This window comes from Neophocaena asiaeorientalis, unplaced genomic scaffold (assembly GCF_003031525.2).
Source record: "Neophocaena asiaeorientalis asiaeorientalis breed wild unplaced genomic scaffold, Neophocaena_asiaeorientalis_V1.1 scaffold43, whole genome shotgun sequence".
NCBI lineage: Eukaryota > Metazoa > Chordata > Mammalia > Artiodactyla > Phocoenidae > Neophocaena > Neophocaena asiaeorientalis.
Window position 1 is genome coordinate 9,624,657 of NW_020173674.1, and position 10,298 is coordinate 9,634,954.

The 10,298-nt window shown below is 58.1% G+C and overlaps 1 protein-coding gene across 3 annotated transcripts in view; it reads right to left on the reverse strand.

Annotated features, from left to right (window-relative positions):
* Positions 1 to 10,298, reverse strand: part of DAGLA (diacylglycerol lipase alpha) — a 62,160-nt gene that overhangs the window by 51,319 nt on the left and 543 nt on the right. The gene's annotated exons all lie outside the window — the stretch shown is intronic.

Consider the following 10,298-nt stretch of genomic DNA (forward strand, 5'->3'; position numbering starts at 1 on the left):
GGTAGGGGTTCCGCCTCCTAAGCCCGCAGGCTCTGCGGACACAGTCGGGGGCAGGAAGTGGGAACCGGGGCGGAGCAACCAGGAGTTCAGTTTGGTCTGAGGACATTCTTTCTTCGCAGCCAGACTCAGCTCCGTGGGCCTTTTGAAAGGTAGCAGAGAATAGCCGTGCTCAGCCCAACGAGGCCGGCCCCTTTCAACCTTCCACTTGCTGCCATTTCCAGTTACAACTTCAGAGGGCTCCTATAATTTATACATCCCAGGATGCACCGCTCCAGCTGTTTCATGATGGGAGCTCATTACACCATTAAGGTTAAACTTTTATAACGTACTGAGCAGGTGGTGGGCTGGGCGCCCGGCTTAGTTACCGCCGCCGGTAGCCTGCTGAATGGGGTTCACCTGGGGTGGGGGTGGGGGTCAGGCTCTCTGAAGGGGCCAAGAAATGGAGAAGGCGGCCCCAGAGCACGGGGGCCCTCTGTTAGGCGTTTATTAAACTACACGGTAGGGTGGGCAGGCAGCAAGGAGAGCAATCTTCGCGGCTCAGCGCCGCTGGCAGGGGGCGTGGGGGTGAGAGGAAGCCTCCTGTGCTACCTGCCAGGGCGGCGAGGCGCAGGGTCCGAGCCACAGACGGGCCCACACACACGGGCAATGGCGAAGGAGTGGGCAGGCTTGTCTTCTCAGCAACAGGGTGGCCATAGGGGGTCTTCCTCTTGTAGGAACCTGTCTGTCCTTCCTGTGGCTCACGGGGTCCCCGAACCTGATGCGAGATGGGGGAGCAAGAATGAACACCCTGAGAGCAGGGGCCAGACAGACGGGGGTCCGAGGCCCACCCGGCCGGCTGCAGGTACACGGCCTCTAGCAGGTCCCTTCAGTTCTCCAGGGAAGCTGAGATCCTCAACCTGTCCCTCAGCTGTCAAACACACGCGCCTCCGTCCCAGGGCAGTGCCCCAGCACAGAGCAGCACGGTGAGCGCCCACCGCACGAGAGCGGTCGCTAGCCTTCGCATTGAATGAGTTACGGCACATAGAGCACTTAGGAAGGTGCCTGGCAGAGAGGACTCGCTTTGCTATTGTTGCTGTTACATTTGTCTGTTTATGTGTCAGTCCTTGACCTGGGAACTCTCTGAGGAAGTGGTGATAACTTTTCTTATTCCCAGCTCCGGGCACAGGCTTAAGCGTGCAGTAGCTGCTTGACAAGCGTCCCTGAGGACGGGTGGACGGGAGTTTACAAGTGGCAGGACTATTCCCTGCTCCGCAATCTGGCCCCAGTCCCAGGGACGGTGTCGGCGGAAGACCAAGTTCTCTCAAAGGTATGAGGCTGAAACCACCTCTTGAGAAAAATTCCTTGGCTTCCCAGGAGGAAAGAGACTCCAGATGGGGCTGGTTTTTCTGGCTCCGGGACACTGGGGTTGACTCTGGCCTTCTCCTTCCACACGTCCCTGGAACCGAGGAGGACAGGGAGGTTTTGCTGTCACGGGAACCTCCAGCCTCAGGCGGGGCTTTGTGGCCCCGCAGGCTGGCCTCCTTCTCCAGTCGCTGCCCCAACCAACCGGCTCCCAGGGCTGGAACGGACCGGACGGGACTCTGGACTTGTCAAGGTTGCCGGTGTTCTTGGCTGTGAGGCCAAGTCATGACTGCCATGCTTGGGATGCACAAGCTCACCCACAGCCGAGGGGAGCGGGAGGGGCTGGGGGGCTGCCACTTGGCACAGGGGGGTCAGAGAGTGTCTAAGGAAAGACCTGGCTTCCCCCAAAGGCCTCAGGGGAGGAAAAGGTGGACCAAAAAAAAGGCAGCCGGATGGAAGAGGCGCCAAAGGGAAGGAAACCAAACTAGGAGAGGGACCAAAGAAGGACGGGCAGCCTCAGAGACTGCTGGGGCGGGAACAGGGTCAGTGCCAGAGGGACGGCGAGACACTGCCAGCTCTGAGAAGTGCCAGGGGTGGTGCAAGGGTTGCCTGGCTGCAGGACGCAGCCCCAGGAAAGGGAGGGTCCTCTAAGTTTAGCACTGCCTGCGGGGACAGAAGAGTGGACAGCAGGTAACACTGACAGTGCTCTTGGCATTGGGTGGAACTTCCAAAGAGGTAGCGTCTCATTTGATCCCGATAGCTGCCCGGTGTGCCACATCCCACTAGATCCCCCATTTTAGAGATGAGGAGGAAACCAAGGCTCTGAGAGGTTAAGTGACTTGCCCAAGTAGTAGTGGACTCGAATAGAGCTTTATGCTAAAGTCCATGTTTGCAGGCCTATGTTACACTGAATTTAAAGAGAAAGAAAATGAATCAGAGGTGGGTGATGGGAGGAACGAAAGGGCAGCATCGTCTTGGAGACCCGGCAGTCCCGAGCGGGCCAGGTGGGCAGTGCCAAATGGGAGGTAGCGCATCCGGCGAGACTGCAAAGGCCAGGACAGTGTCCTCGGCTGCTGGGCCCAGGGCTGCCGGGAGGTCCTGCAGCCGGCCTGAAGCTGCAGCAGGGCAGCTGTCCCAGGGCAGTGCAGGAGCGTGGATGAAGTGGAGCCTGATGTAATCCCCGCCTGCAGAGGGTGGAAACTTGGGAAGTGAAACCAGCTGTCACCTCACTGCAGCCCGGCCACAGATTTCCAACAGTCATGCCAGGCAGGCCTCGCCCCTACCCACAGTCTGAGGCCTCTGCCCTCCTCTCCGGGGCCCGGGGGAGCCCTGAAAGCACACGCTGCACTCCCCATGCCCAGCTCGGCGCTGAAACGTGCTCGGAGTAAAGCTGATGAGAAAGTAGAGGGTTTCTAGCCAACGCCCTGGGAAGCCTGCCATCGAGAGGCTGACAGTCTCACCGCTTTCCGGAACAGACGCAGGCTCACCTCTTCACCAGGCTTTCCGCATATTTTGAGGGGTGAGGAGAGGTCCCGGCGGCTGTGTGGTGAACTGTCCTCCTTCCTCACCAAACCCTGCCTGAAGCGACCTGGTCAGGCTGCCCAGGCGTGTGGGAGACCAGAGGGGTGGCGAGGCCCAGAACCCCAGGTGGGCCCCACGCACTGCCACACAACCCAAGGCCCCAGCGCAGGTAGGGCGGCCTCCAAGGGCCCAGGCACTGGTCAGCCAACCGGGACACCAGACTGCGGTCTGGCCCCCACTCTAGGGACCTCCTGCCCAGCTCTTGGCCCAACAGGGTCCTTGAGCAAGGCCTTCCAGCTGGCAAACCATGGAATTCACTAGCCCATCCGGGCAACTCAGAGGGTGGGTGCAGATGCCCCGGCTCGGGACTATGCCCCGGCTTAAGCATTCCTGGCCTTCACGCCAGCTTGTGAAGCTCTGAATCTCACACATAAGCAATTCTAACCCTTGATCAGTACAGTGTCTTGCCCATCCAGCATCACCTCTGAGCATGGGGACAGCCCATGAAGGAGAAGAGAGTATCATTGTTGCTCTTATACAAATGGGGCGACCGAGGCTCAGAAAGGCTGAGCGACTCATCTGAAGTTGCCCAGCAGAGCCAGGGGCAGAATCCAGGCCCAGCACCCTCCACCTGCCTTGCTGTCTCCCTAAAATCACCCATCCTGGGATCCCAGGAGTAGGTACTCCTGGTCCGCATGGCAAAGGATGGCGCCCGACACATCAGGCCAGACAGGCGAAAGGTTTGAGGCGTTGGATAAATATACAGATATCTGATACACAGGCCGGAGCAGATGGAGAGAGGTGAGAATTACAGGAAGAACGAGACCAGCACCCTGCATCTCAAGGCCGCTGGAGTCCAGGAGGCCCTGCCCTCTACTAGCTGAGTGCCTAGAGCACATTTCTAAACCTCACCTATAAAATGGGTTAACACCACCTGCCTCTCGCGTGGTCACGGGGATTAAATGAGCGAACGCATGTAAAGTGCTTAGCATGGCGCCTGGCGTGTGCACTCAGTAAGTGCTATTTGCCATCACTGTTAGCCTTCAACAAGGACGTGGATTAGCGAGGGGAACAAGCCACGAACATTTAACAACACACGCTCAGAGGGGCACCGGCGCTCTGCCCCCGGATCACGTCAGGTAGGACAGTCCCGGGGTGCAGTGGGGCTGGAAGAAAGGCGTCACGGGAGGGGGGGGCTGTGTGGGCCTGAAGGAGAGGCAGGGCTCACAGAGCAGAGGGAGGGGTCCTGGTTTCAAACTCTGGCTTCCCACCTACTTGCTGTGTGTCCTTGGGCAGGTAACTCACCCTGTCTGAGCCTCCTGTAAGACAGGGGTAGAAGGATGGGGGGAGTAGAGGGATACCTATTACAAGGAGTAAATGGGATCCCGTCTATACTGTATGCTGTGCCAGGCTGAGTTCCCCGAATTCACAAAATGGAAACGATTGCTATCATTACTGTTATTTTGTGGCTGGGCAAAGGCTCCTGGAGACAGATGCCCTGAGGCCTCCCGACCCCCAAACTTGAGAGGGTTTGGCAAAAGCCAAGTACAGGGTGCTGTCCCTGGGGTGGGGGTGGGGGTGGGGGCCAGAGGAGCAGCCCCACCCAAGCTCACCCCACCGTGAGGCCTGCCCAGCAGGGGCAGCCATGTGTTGGGAAGTGCAGGGTAGATTGTCTATAATGAAGAGACATCAATAATAAATTAACCTCAAGTAAGTCCAGGAACATCAATCATAAATTAATTAAATGGCTCCAGGAGATGCGAGGACAAGATGAATTAGAGGCGGCATCCCGCCTCACCTTACACGGCACAGCCCAGCCTCTCTGGCCCCGGCCTGCAGGCTCTGTGGCCAGGAGCATCTCCAGGTGGAGGAACTGGTTCTCAGGAGCAGCTCTCAGAACACAGGTGAATGAAACTTCCTAGAATAGTAACCTCCTGGGCTGAACTCAGGCAGGAGAAATTTCAAGGGGTAATTTGGTGAGAAAATGACCAAACCCTGGAAATAAGTGCTAAGAATACTGGAACCCCCTCAGTGGGTCCTCAGGGACGAGAACAGCCTCCTTCAGGGGATCCCCAACAGCCTCCCACTCACACTCTGGGCCTGGAACCCACTGGAGTCAAAGCAGCTGAAAGTCAAGTGTGGGAGCCGCATCAGAGGCAGGGAAGAGGCCCTGTTCCAGCCCCCGCCTCTACTGACCAAAGTGACAGACCTTGGGGCCTCCACCTCCCCTCCGCAAATCAGTAAGGGTGGCCTCTCCCCGCCCTCCCCAGGGCGGCCCCTGCCCCAGTTCAAGCCCTCCAAACCCGGCGCCCGCCCGAGATGCCAGCTGGCCTCCCCACTCCTGCCACCAGGTCCCGCCGGCACTGGCTGCCAGACTCTCGCTCAGAACACTTTAGGGACTGCCCACGTTCATGGGCCAAACCTTCAGCCTCACTGTCGTGGCTCTTGGGGACCCAGCCCCAACTCACGATTTCAACCTTTCCTCACTTCCGTTTCCGGCGCCCATAGTCAAGCCAGACCACAAACGGTCAGCCCCTCGCTTTCCCAGCCACATTCCCCGTTGCTGCCGTTTCCTCTACAATCACCTGGCTGGCCCAGGTTAAAGGTCACCGAACCACTTAAGTCTCCCCTGATCTCCTTTGATCGCCGGTAGCACCTGCCTCTTGACGTTACAGCATAGACCTCTGTGTCCATCTCATATCTTCTCAATAGATTGTGAACACCCGAATCTATACTGTAGAGGCACTAGTGTGTCCACTTCATCTTCATGGCCCTCACTGACCCCAACCCTCGGTGGGTGCTCAAGAAATAACTATCGACTCAGCCGGAGTGGAACCATTCCCCAGGGGCCAAAACATTATCTGGCATGTGATTCTATTAACAGATAGGCCAGATTCCATCCATGCCAAGGGTAGGGTGGAGCTAATTTCTCTTTATCGAGAAAAGGGACATGACCTATGATATCTCCCCTGCTGTTAATGTAAGCAGATGATGATGTAACTGCTTCTCTGTGGAAAAGATCCTGCCTGCAGGAGCAAAAACATAAACCGAACGTGCTTGCCTCCATCACGAGCTCTCCACTCGCCAGGCATGGGATTCTTACAACCACCCCTGTGGGAGGTTTTACTGTCCCCATCTTACAGATGGGGAAACTGAGGTGTAAAGAGATAGCAGGATTCAAACTCGAGTCTGACTTCAGAGTCCCAAGTCGTAAGGCCTCTGGGCTACAGTGCTCTCTTCTGTCACCCGGGCGGACTGTCTCCGGCTGACTTCTCAGTGGGCTTGGGGAGGAGGTGGAAGCAGGCGTGTGTGAGTACATATGGGCGTCAGAGAGCCACACCCCCAGCCTGGGCGTCCTTCTAAGGAATACTGAGAAAGCAGAAAGGTTGCTCTCGTAAGAATCACATGGAGACGTTAAACGCACCCTCCTGGAGCTGGAAGGAGACCTCCCCCTGACTCCCACAGTTCTCTCCTGCTTCGTGGGGCCCAGCAACACCCCACTGCACACACCCACCGACACCAGGCCAGCCAGACACAGGAGCCCACAAGCTCCCCCGCCACCAGGCGCTCCACACCCCCTCAGCCCTCACTTCCCACAGAAACGCTTGCTTACGGGCACACGCGGCTTTGTACACGTGCAGTCGCCCGGCAGCCGTGCAGTGACAACAGCCCCACCCCTGCCCGTCTCCACCGTGATCCTGCAGAGGACTTGGGCACTCCTGCCCACCGCCCTCACCTGTGGCCAAACCACTCCCCTCCACATCACCTCCCTGGACCCCCCTCAGCAGCCAAGAGGACCCCACAGGGAAGGGGCTTTCCTGGATCCTCCTCGCCTACACACCCAGTGTCCTGTCCAGCCAGGGAGATCCAGTCCAGCCAAAGTCGGTATCAGAAAGGAAAAAGGAAAATCAAGATTAACAGTCTTTAGCCCTACCCGCTGAGATGTAACCACATCCCACAATGTCCTGGGCTCCACGGCTCTAAAAGATTTATCGTCCTCTGACCGCACGCTCGTTGATATTTCCCCAGCGCCACTCACCCGGTCCACTAGAGTGTAACGTAAAGCTATTCCAGGGAGAAACTGAACTCAGATGGAACGTGGGCCAACAGGCGATTAAACTCTAAGGGGGGATCCCTTTCTGGTCCCGGCGAGAGGGACTGCGGGGAAGGTCCGGGCCTTCAGCTGTGGCCCAGGAAGCCTCTGCCCAAAGATGCCCGATTCCCTGGCACCCCTGAAGCTGAGCCGCTGGGCACCATGATGTATGAGGTGGCTGAGGAAGGAAAGGTTGCCAGGAGCTGAGTTAAGCAACTTTTGGAGAAACACGGACAAAGAAATAGGAATAGGACTGAGGACCAGAGTTGAAAACAATCTCAGCTCCAGACAGCCACTTGCCCTCGATGGCCGCTCCTGCGTTACCAGCCCCCTGCCCCAGCTGGCATCTGCTCAAAGTCAGCAGCTGTGCAGTACGACGAGGGGTGGTGGTGACCTGGCTGGGCTCCCTGCGGCCTCAAACCCTGAGGACTCGGAAGAAAGCCCTGCTCTGCTTTTGGGAAACAGAGGCCAATTCCTCCTGTCGACATCTCCGATCTGCCCCGCCTGCCACCCAGCTCTGCTGTGCAGAGTCCCAGCATCCCAAGCAGATGGCAAGGGGTGGCTGCAAAGGGGTGGCTCCTGGATCCCCAAACCATGAGGCTGAGCCACAAGTCAGAACAAACAGGCGGAGGTGTGGTGGGTGAGCTGAGGGGATGTGAATGCCGAATATTCACATCAGGGAGGCCTGAGGCTTCCTCTTAATGGACTTGCACTAGGAGAGCTTTCCAAGCAGGAGCTCAAGTGCTGGCAACTCCTGGGGAGGCAGCCAAAGGGGCCCAGGGAGCACGTGGGACAGGCCTCGGACACCCCACGGATGACCTGGGAACAAGTAGCCGAGGAGGCACTTGCAGTGCCAGGCAGTGTCCAGGCGGCAACCCCTGGGCAGGGGCCTGGGGGGCCGTGTCCTCTTTCCCCCTTTGTGGCTTGACACTGCAGCATGGACACAGGACAAAAACTTTCTGCCTCGGGACCAAGCTTGTGAAATGGTTGCTGGCTAAGGCAGACACTCACATGGAATGCTGGAGAAACCGGGCCTGGGTTCACGGAATCGGGCCTTCCAGTGCAAAGCCTTCTAGCCGTGGGCTATGTAATCCAGTCTCTGCAGCCCATTATCAGGAACTAGGCCCCACTGGCAGAAAGTAAAGCCAACTGCCAGCCACCCTCAGCTTCTCCACCTGGGAAGGCCCTTCAGGCAGAAGTGGGCCCACGTCCTGGGGAATTCCTGCTACACCTGTCTGCCCTCAGAGACCCCCTATGAGGGTGCCCATCGCCCCTTCTCCTTGCCCCGTGTATCCGAGGGCGTCCCCCACGGGCCCCAGCCTCCTGCCAACCAGCCTCAACCTCACTCACAGGACCACCCAGCCCTGCATCCCTCTGGTGACTCTGACCCACTGGGCTCTCTCCAGGCCACAGCCCCCAAAACTCTGATGCAGCTTCTCCCCACCCCCATCCTCTGAACCCAGAGCTAAAGGAAATTCTCAAGAGAAAGTGGACACTTCCAAGTCTCGCTCCCGCCCAGGTACCCCAGATCTGTCAGCCAAGGACACCTCCCAGCCCTGCGCGGCCACGAGCACGTCTGCAAGCCCCGGCGAAGCGCTCCCTCTCGCTCTGGCCACTCCTGCAGGATGCTACAGTTGCTGCAGCCACGCTCGGACAGTCCTCGGGAGCCCTGGGGCCTGGTTCCTGTTCGGCAGCTGACTTGCAATGTCAACAGACCCCACTTTCCCCACCAGGAGCCCTTACGCTCAGGGCCTCTAATTCCCTGTGACAGGCCCTCGACCTCCCGGCCGCTTTCCTCCCCAATCACATTCCGTGCCTCCATTTCCTCTGCCTCCTGCCTTGGTCTCTTTACCTGATGATAATCCCTGACCTTTGGACAGCCTTTCACAAAGGGTTTCCATGGGCACCATCTTTCATCCTCTGCGACCACCTTCTGATGTGTCTCTGAGAGATAAAGTCACCTGCTCAAGGTCACACAGGCAAGGCTGGAATTCACGTTTTCTGGCTCCGTATGCACTGGACAACCTCTAGCTTTGAGGAACCTCAGCAGCATCTCCAAGCACCCACTTTGGCAAGTGAGCTGCCACCCCCACCCTAGTCTCCCATACCCTCAACTTGGTCTTTCTGGACTCCTAAAGGTCTTCTCCAGGCCCAGCCTCATTTATTCTTCTACCCCCAAGAGATCCACAAAGACCTAACAAATTCCCCCACATCCTAAGACTTCTCTGGGGGTCGTAAATCGCCCTTCTGTGAAGTAGAACACAGGTGACGCTGACTGTGACCCTCGCCCAGAGCTTCTCAAAGGACTGGTGAGGGCAGACGCAATCCTAGCACACTCCTGGTGGCTGCAGACTCGTCTTTCAAACATCACCCAAATGAGCCTCTGGACCCAAAGGCTTCCAAGCATCGTAGAAGAGAGGCAACTCCCAGACACCCAGGAGCGAAGGAAAAGGCAGGGCCCGGGAACTACAGATGGACGCAGCAACACACCTCCCCCTGCCCACCAACGTGGCCCACCTCTCAGCCCTGCACATTCCTCAGGACGCACGTTCGGGGAGAGTGAGAAGAGCTGAGAACTGTCCACCTCTCCTCTCCTCCCCAAAGCTAGATGAATTCATGAGCCCAGGACAATGCTAGGACAGGTCTCCATCTGGATCACCAACAGCGTCCTCAGGGTAGAAGCATTTCCAGGCATCTCTCTTTCACGTCCATTATAAAGGACACCAACCTTCTCTCAGCTTTCTGCCTTCCTCAGTCCAGTGTACCCAACAGATATTAAAGGTGGGCCCGCAGTGCCAGAGGCAATGCCCCTCATCATCACCACGGTGGCAGGATGGGTATTTACCCTTCCCATCCACCAGGGTCTGAGGGCCATGGATTCTCCCCTCGCAGGGCCAGGCTGCCCTGGCACCACGCTGTGCCAGGGCCATTTCCTACAGTCACGCTAGGAACTCCTGCCGTGCTGAGGACACAAATTCTTCAAGCCCCGGTGCCATCACTCCAGACCACGTCAAGGCCAGAACCATCCGACACCTTATTAATGAGAGCGCTTCCTCACACCCCTGCCAGGGGCACCACCATGCGCCCACAGGCTGGCCACCGCCACTCCAGAACCGGTCCAAGTGTTGTGCCCATCATCAATCTGCACTGAGGGCTGCGCCCGCCTCACACCTGGGCGGCCACCACCGCACCAAGGTGGGGGTGAGTCTTCTGACACCCGTGCCGGGAAAACCACGCTGCCTGTGCCAGACCCACGCTGCCCACGCCCGTGCCACGGGTGTCACCATTCCCACACTGGTGCCAGGGGCTCTACGGATCTCACACCTGCCACACCGCGCGCCCT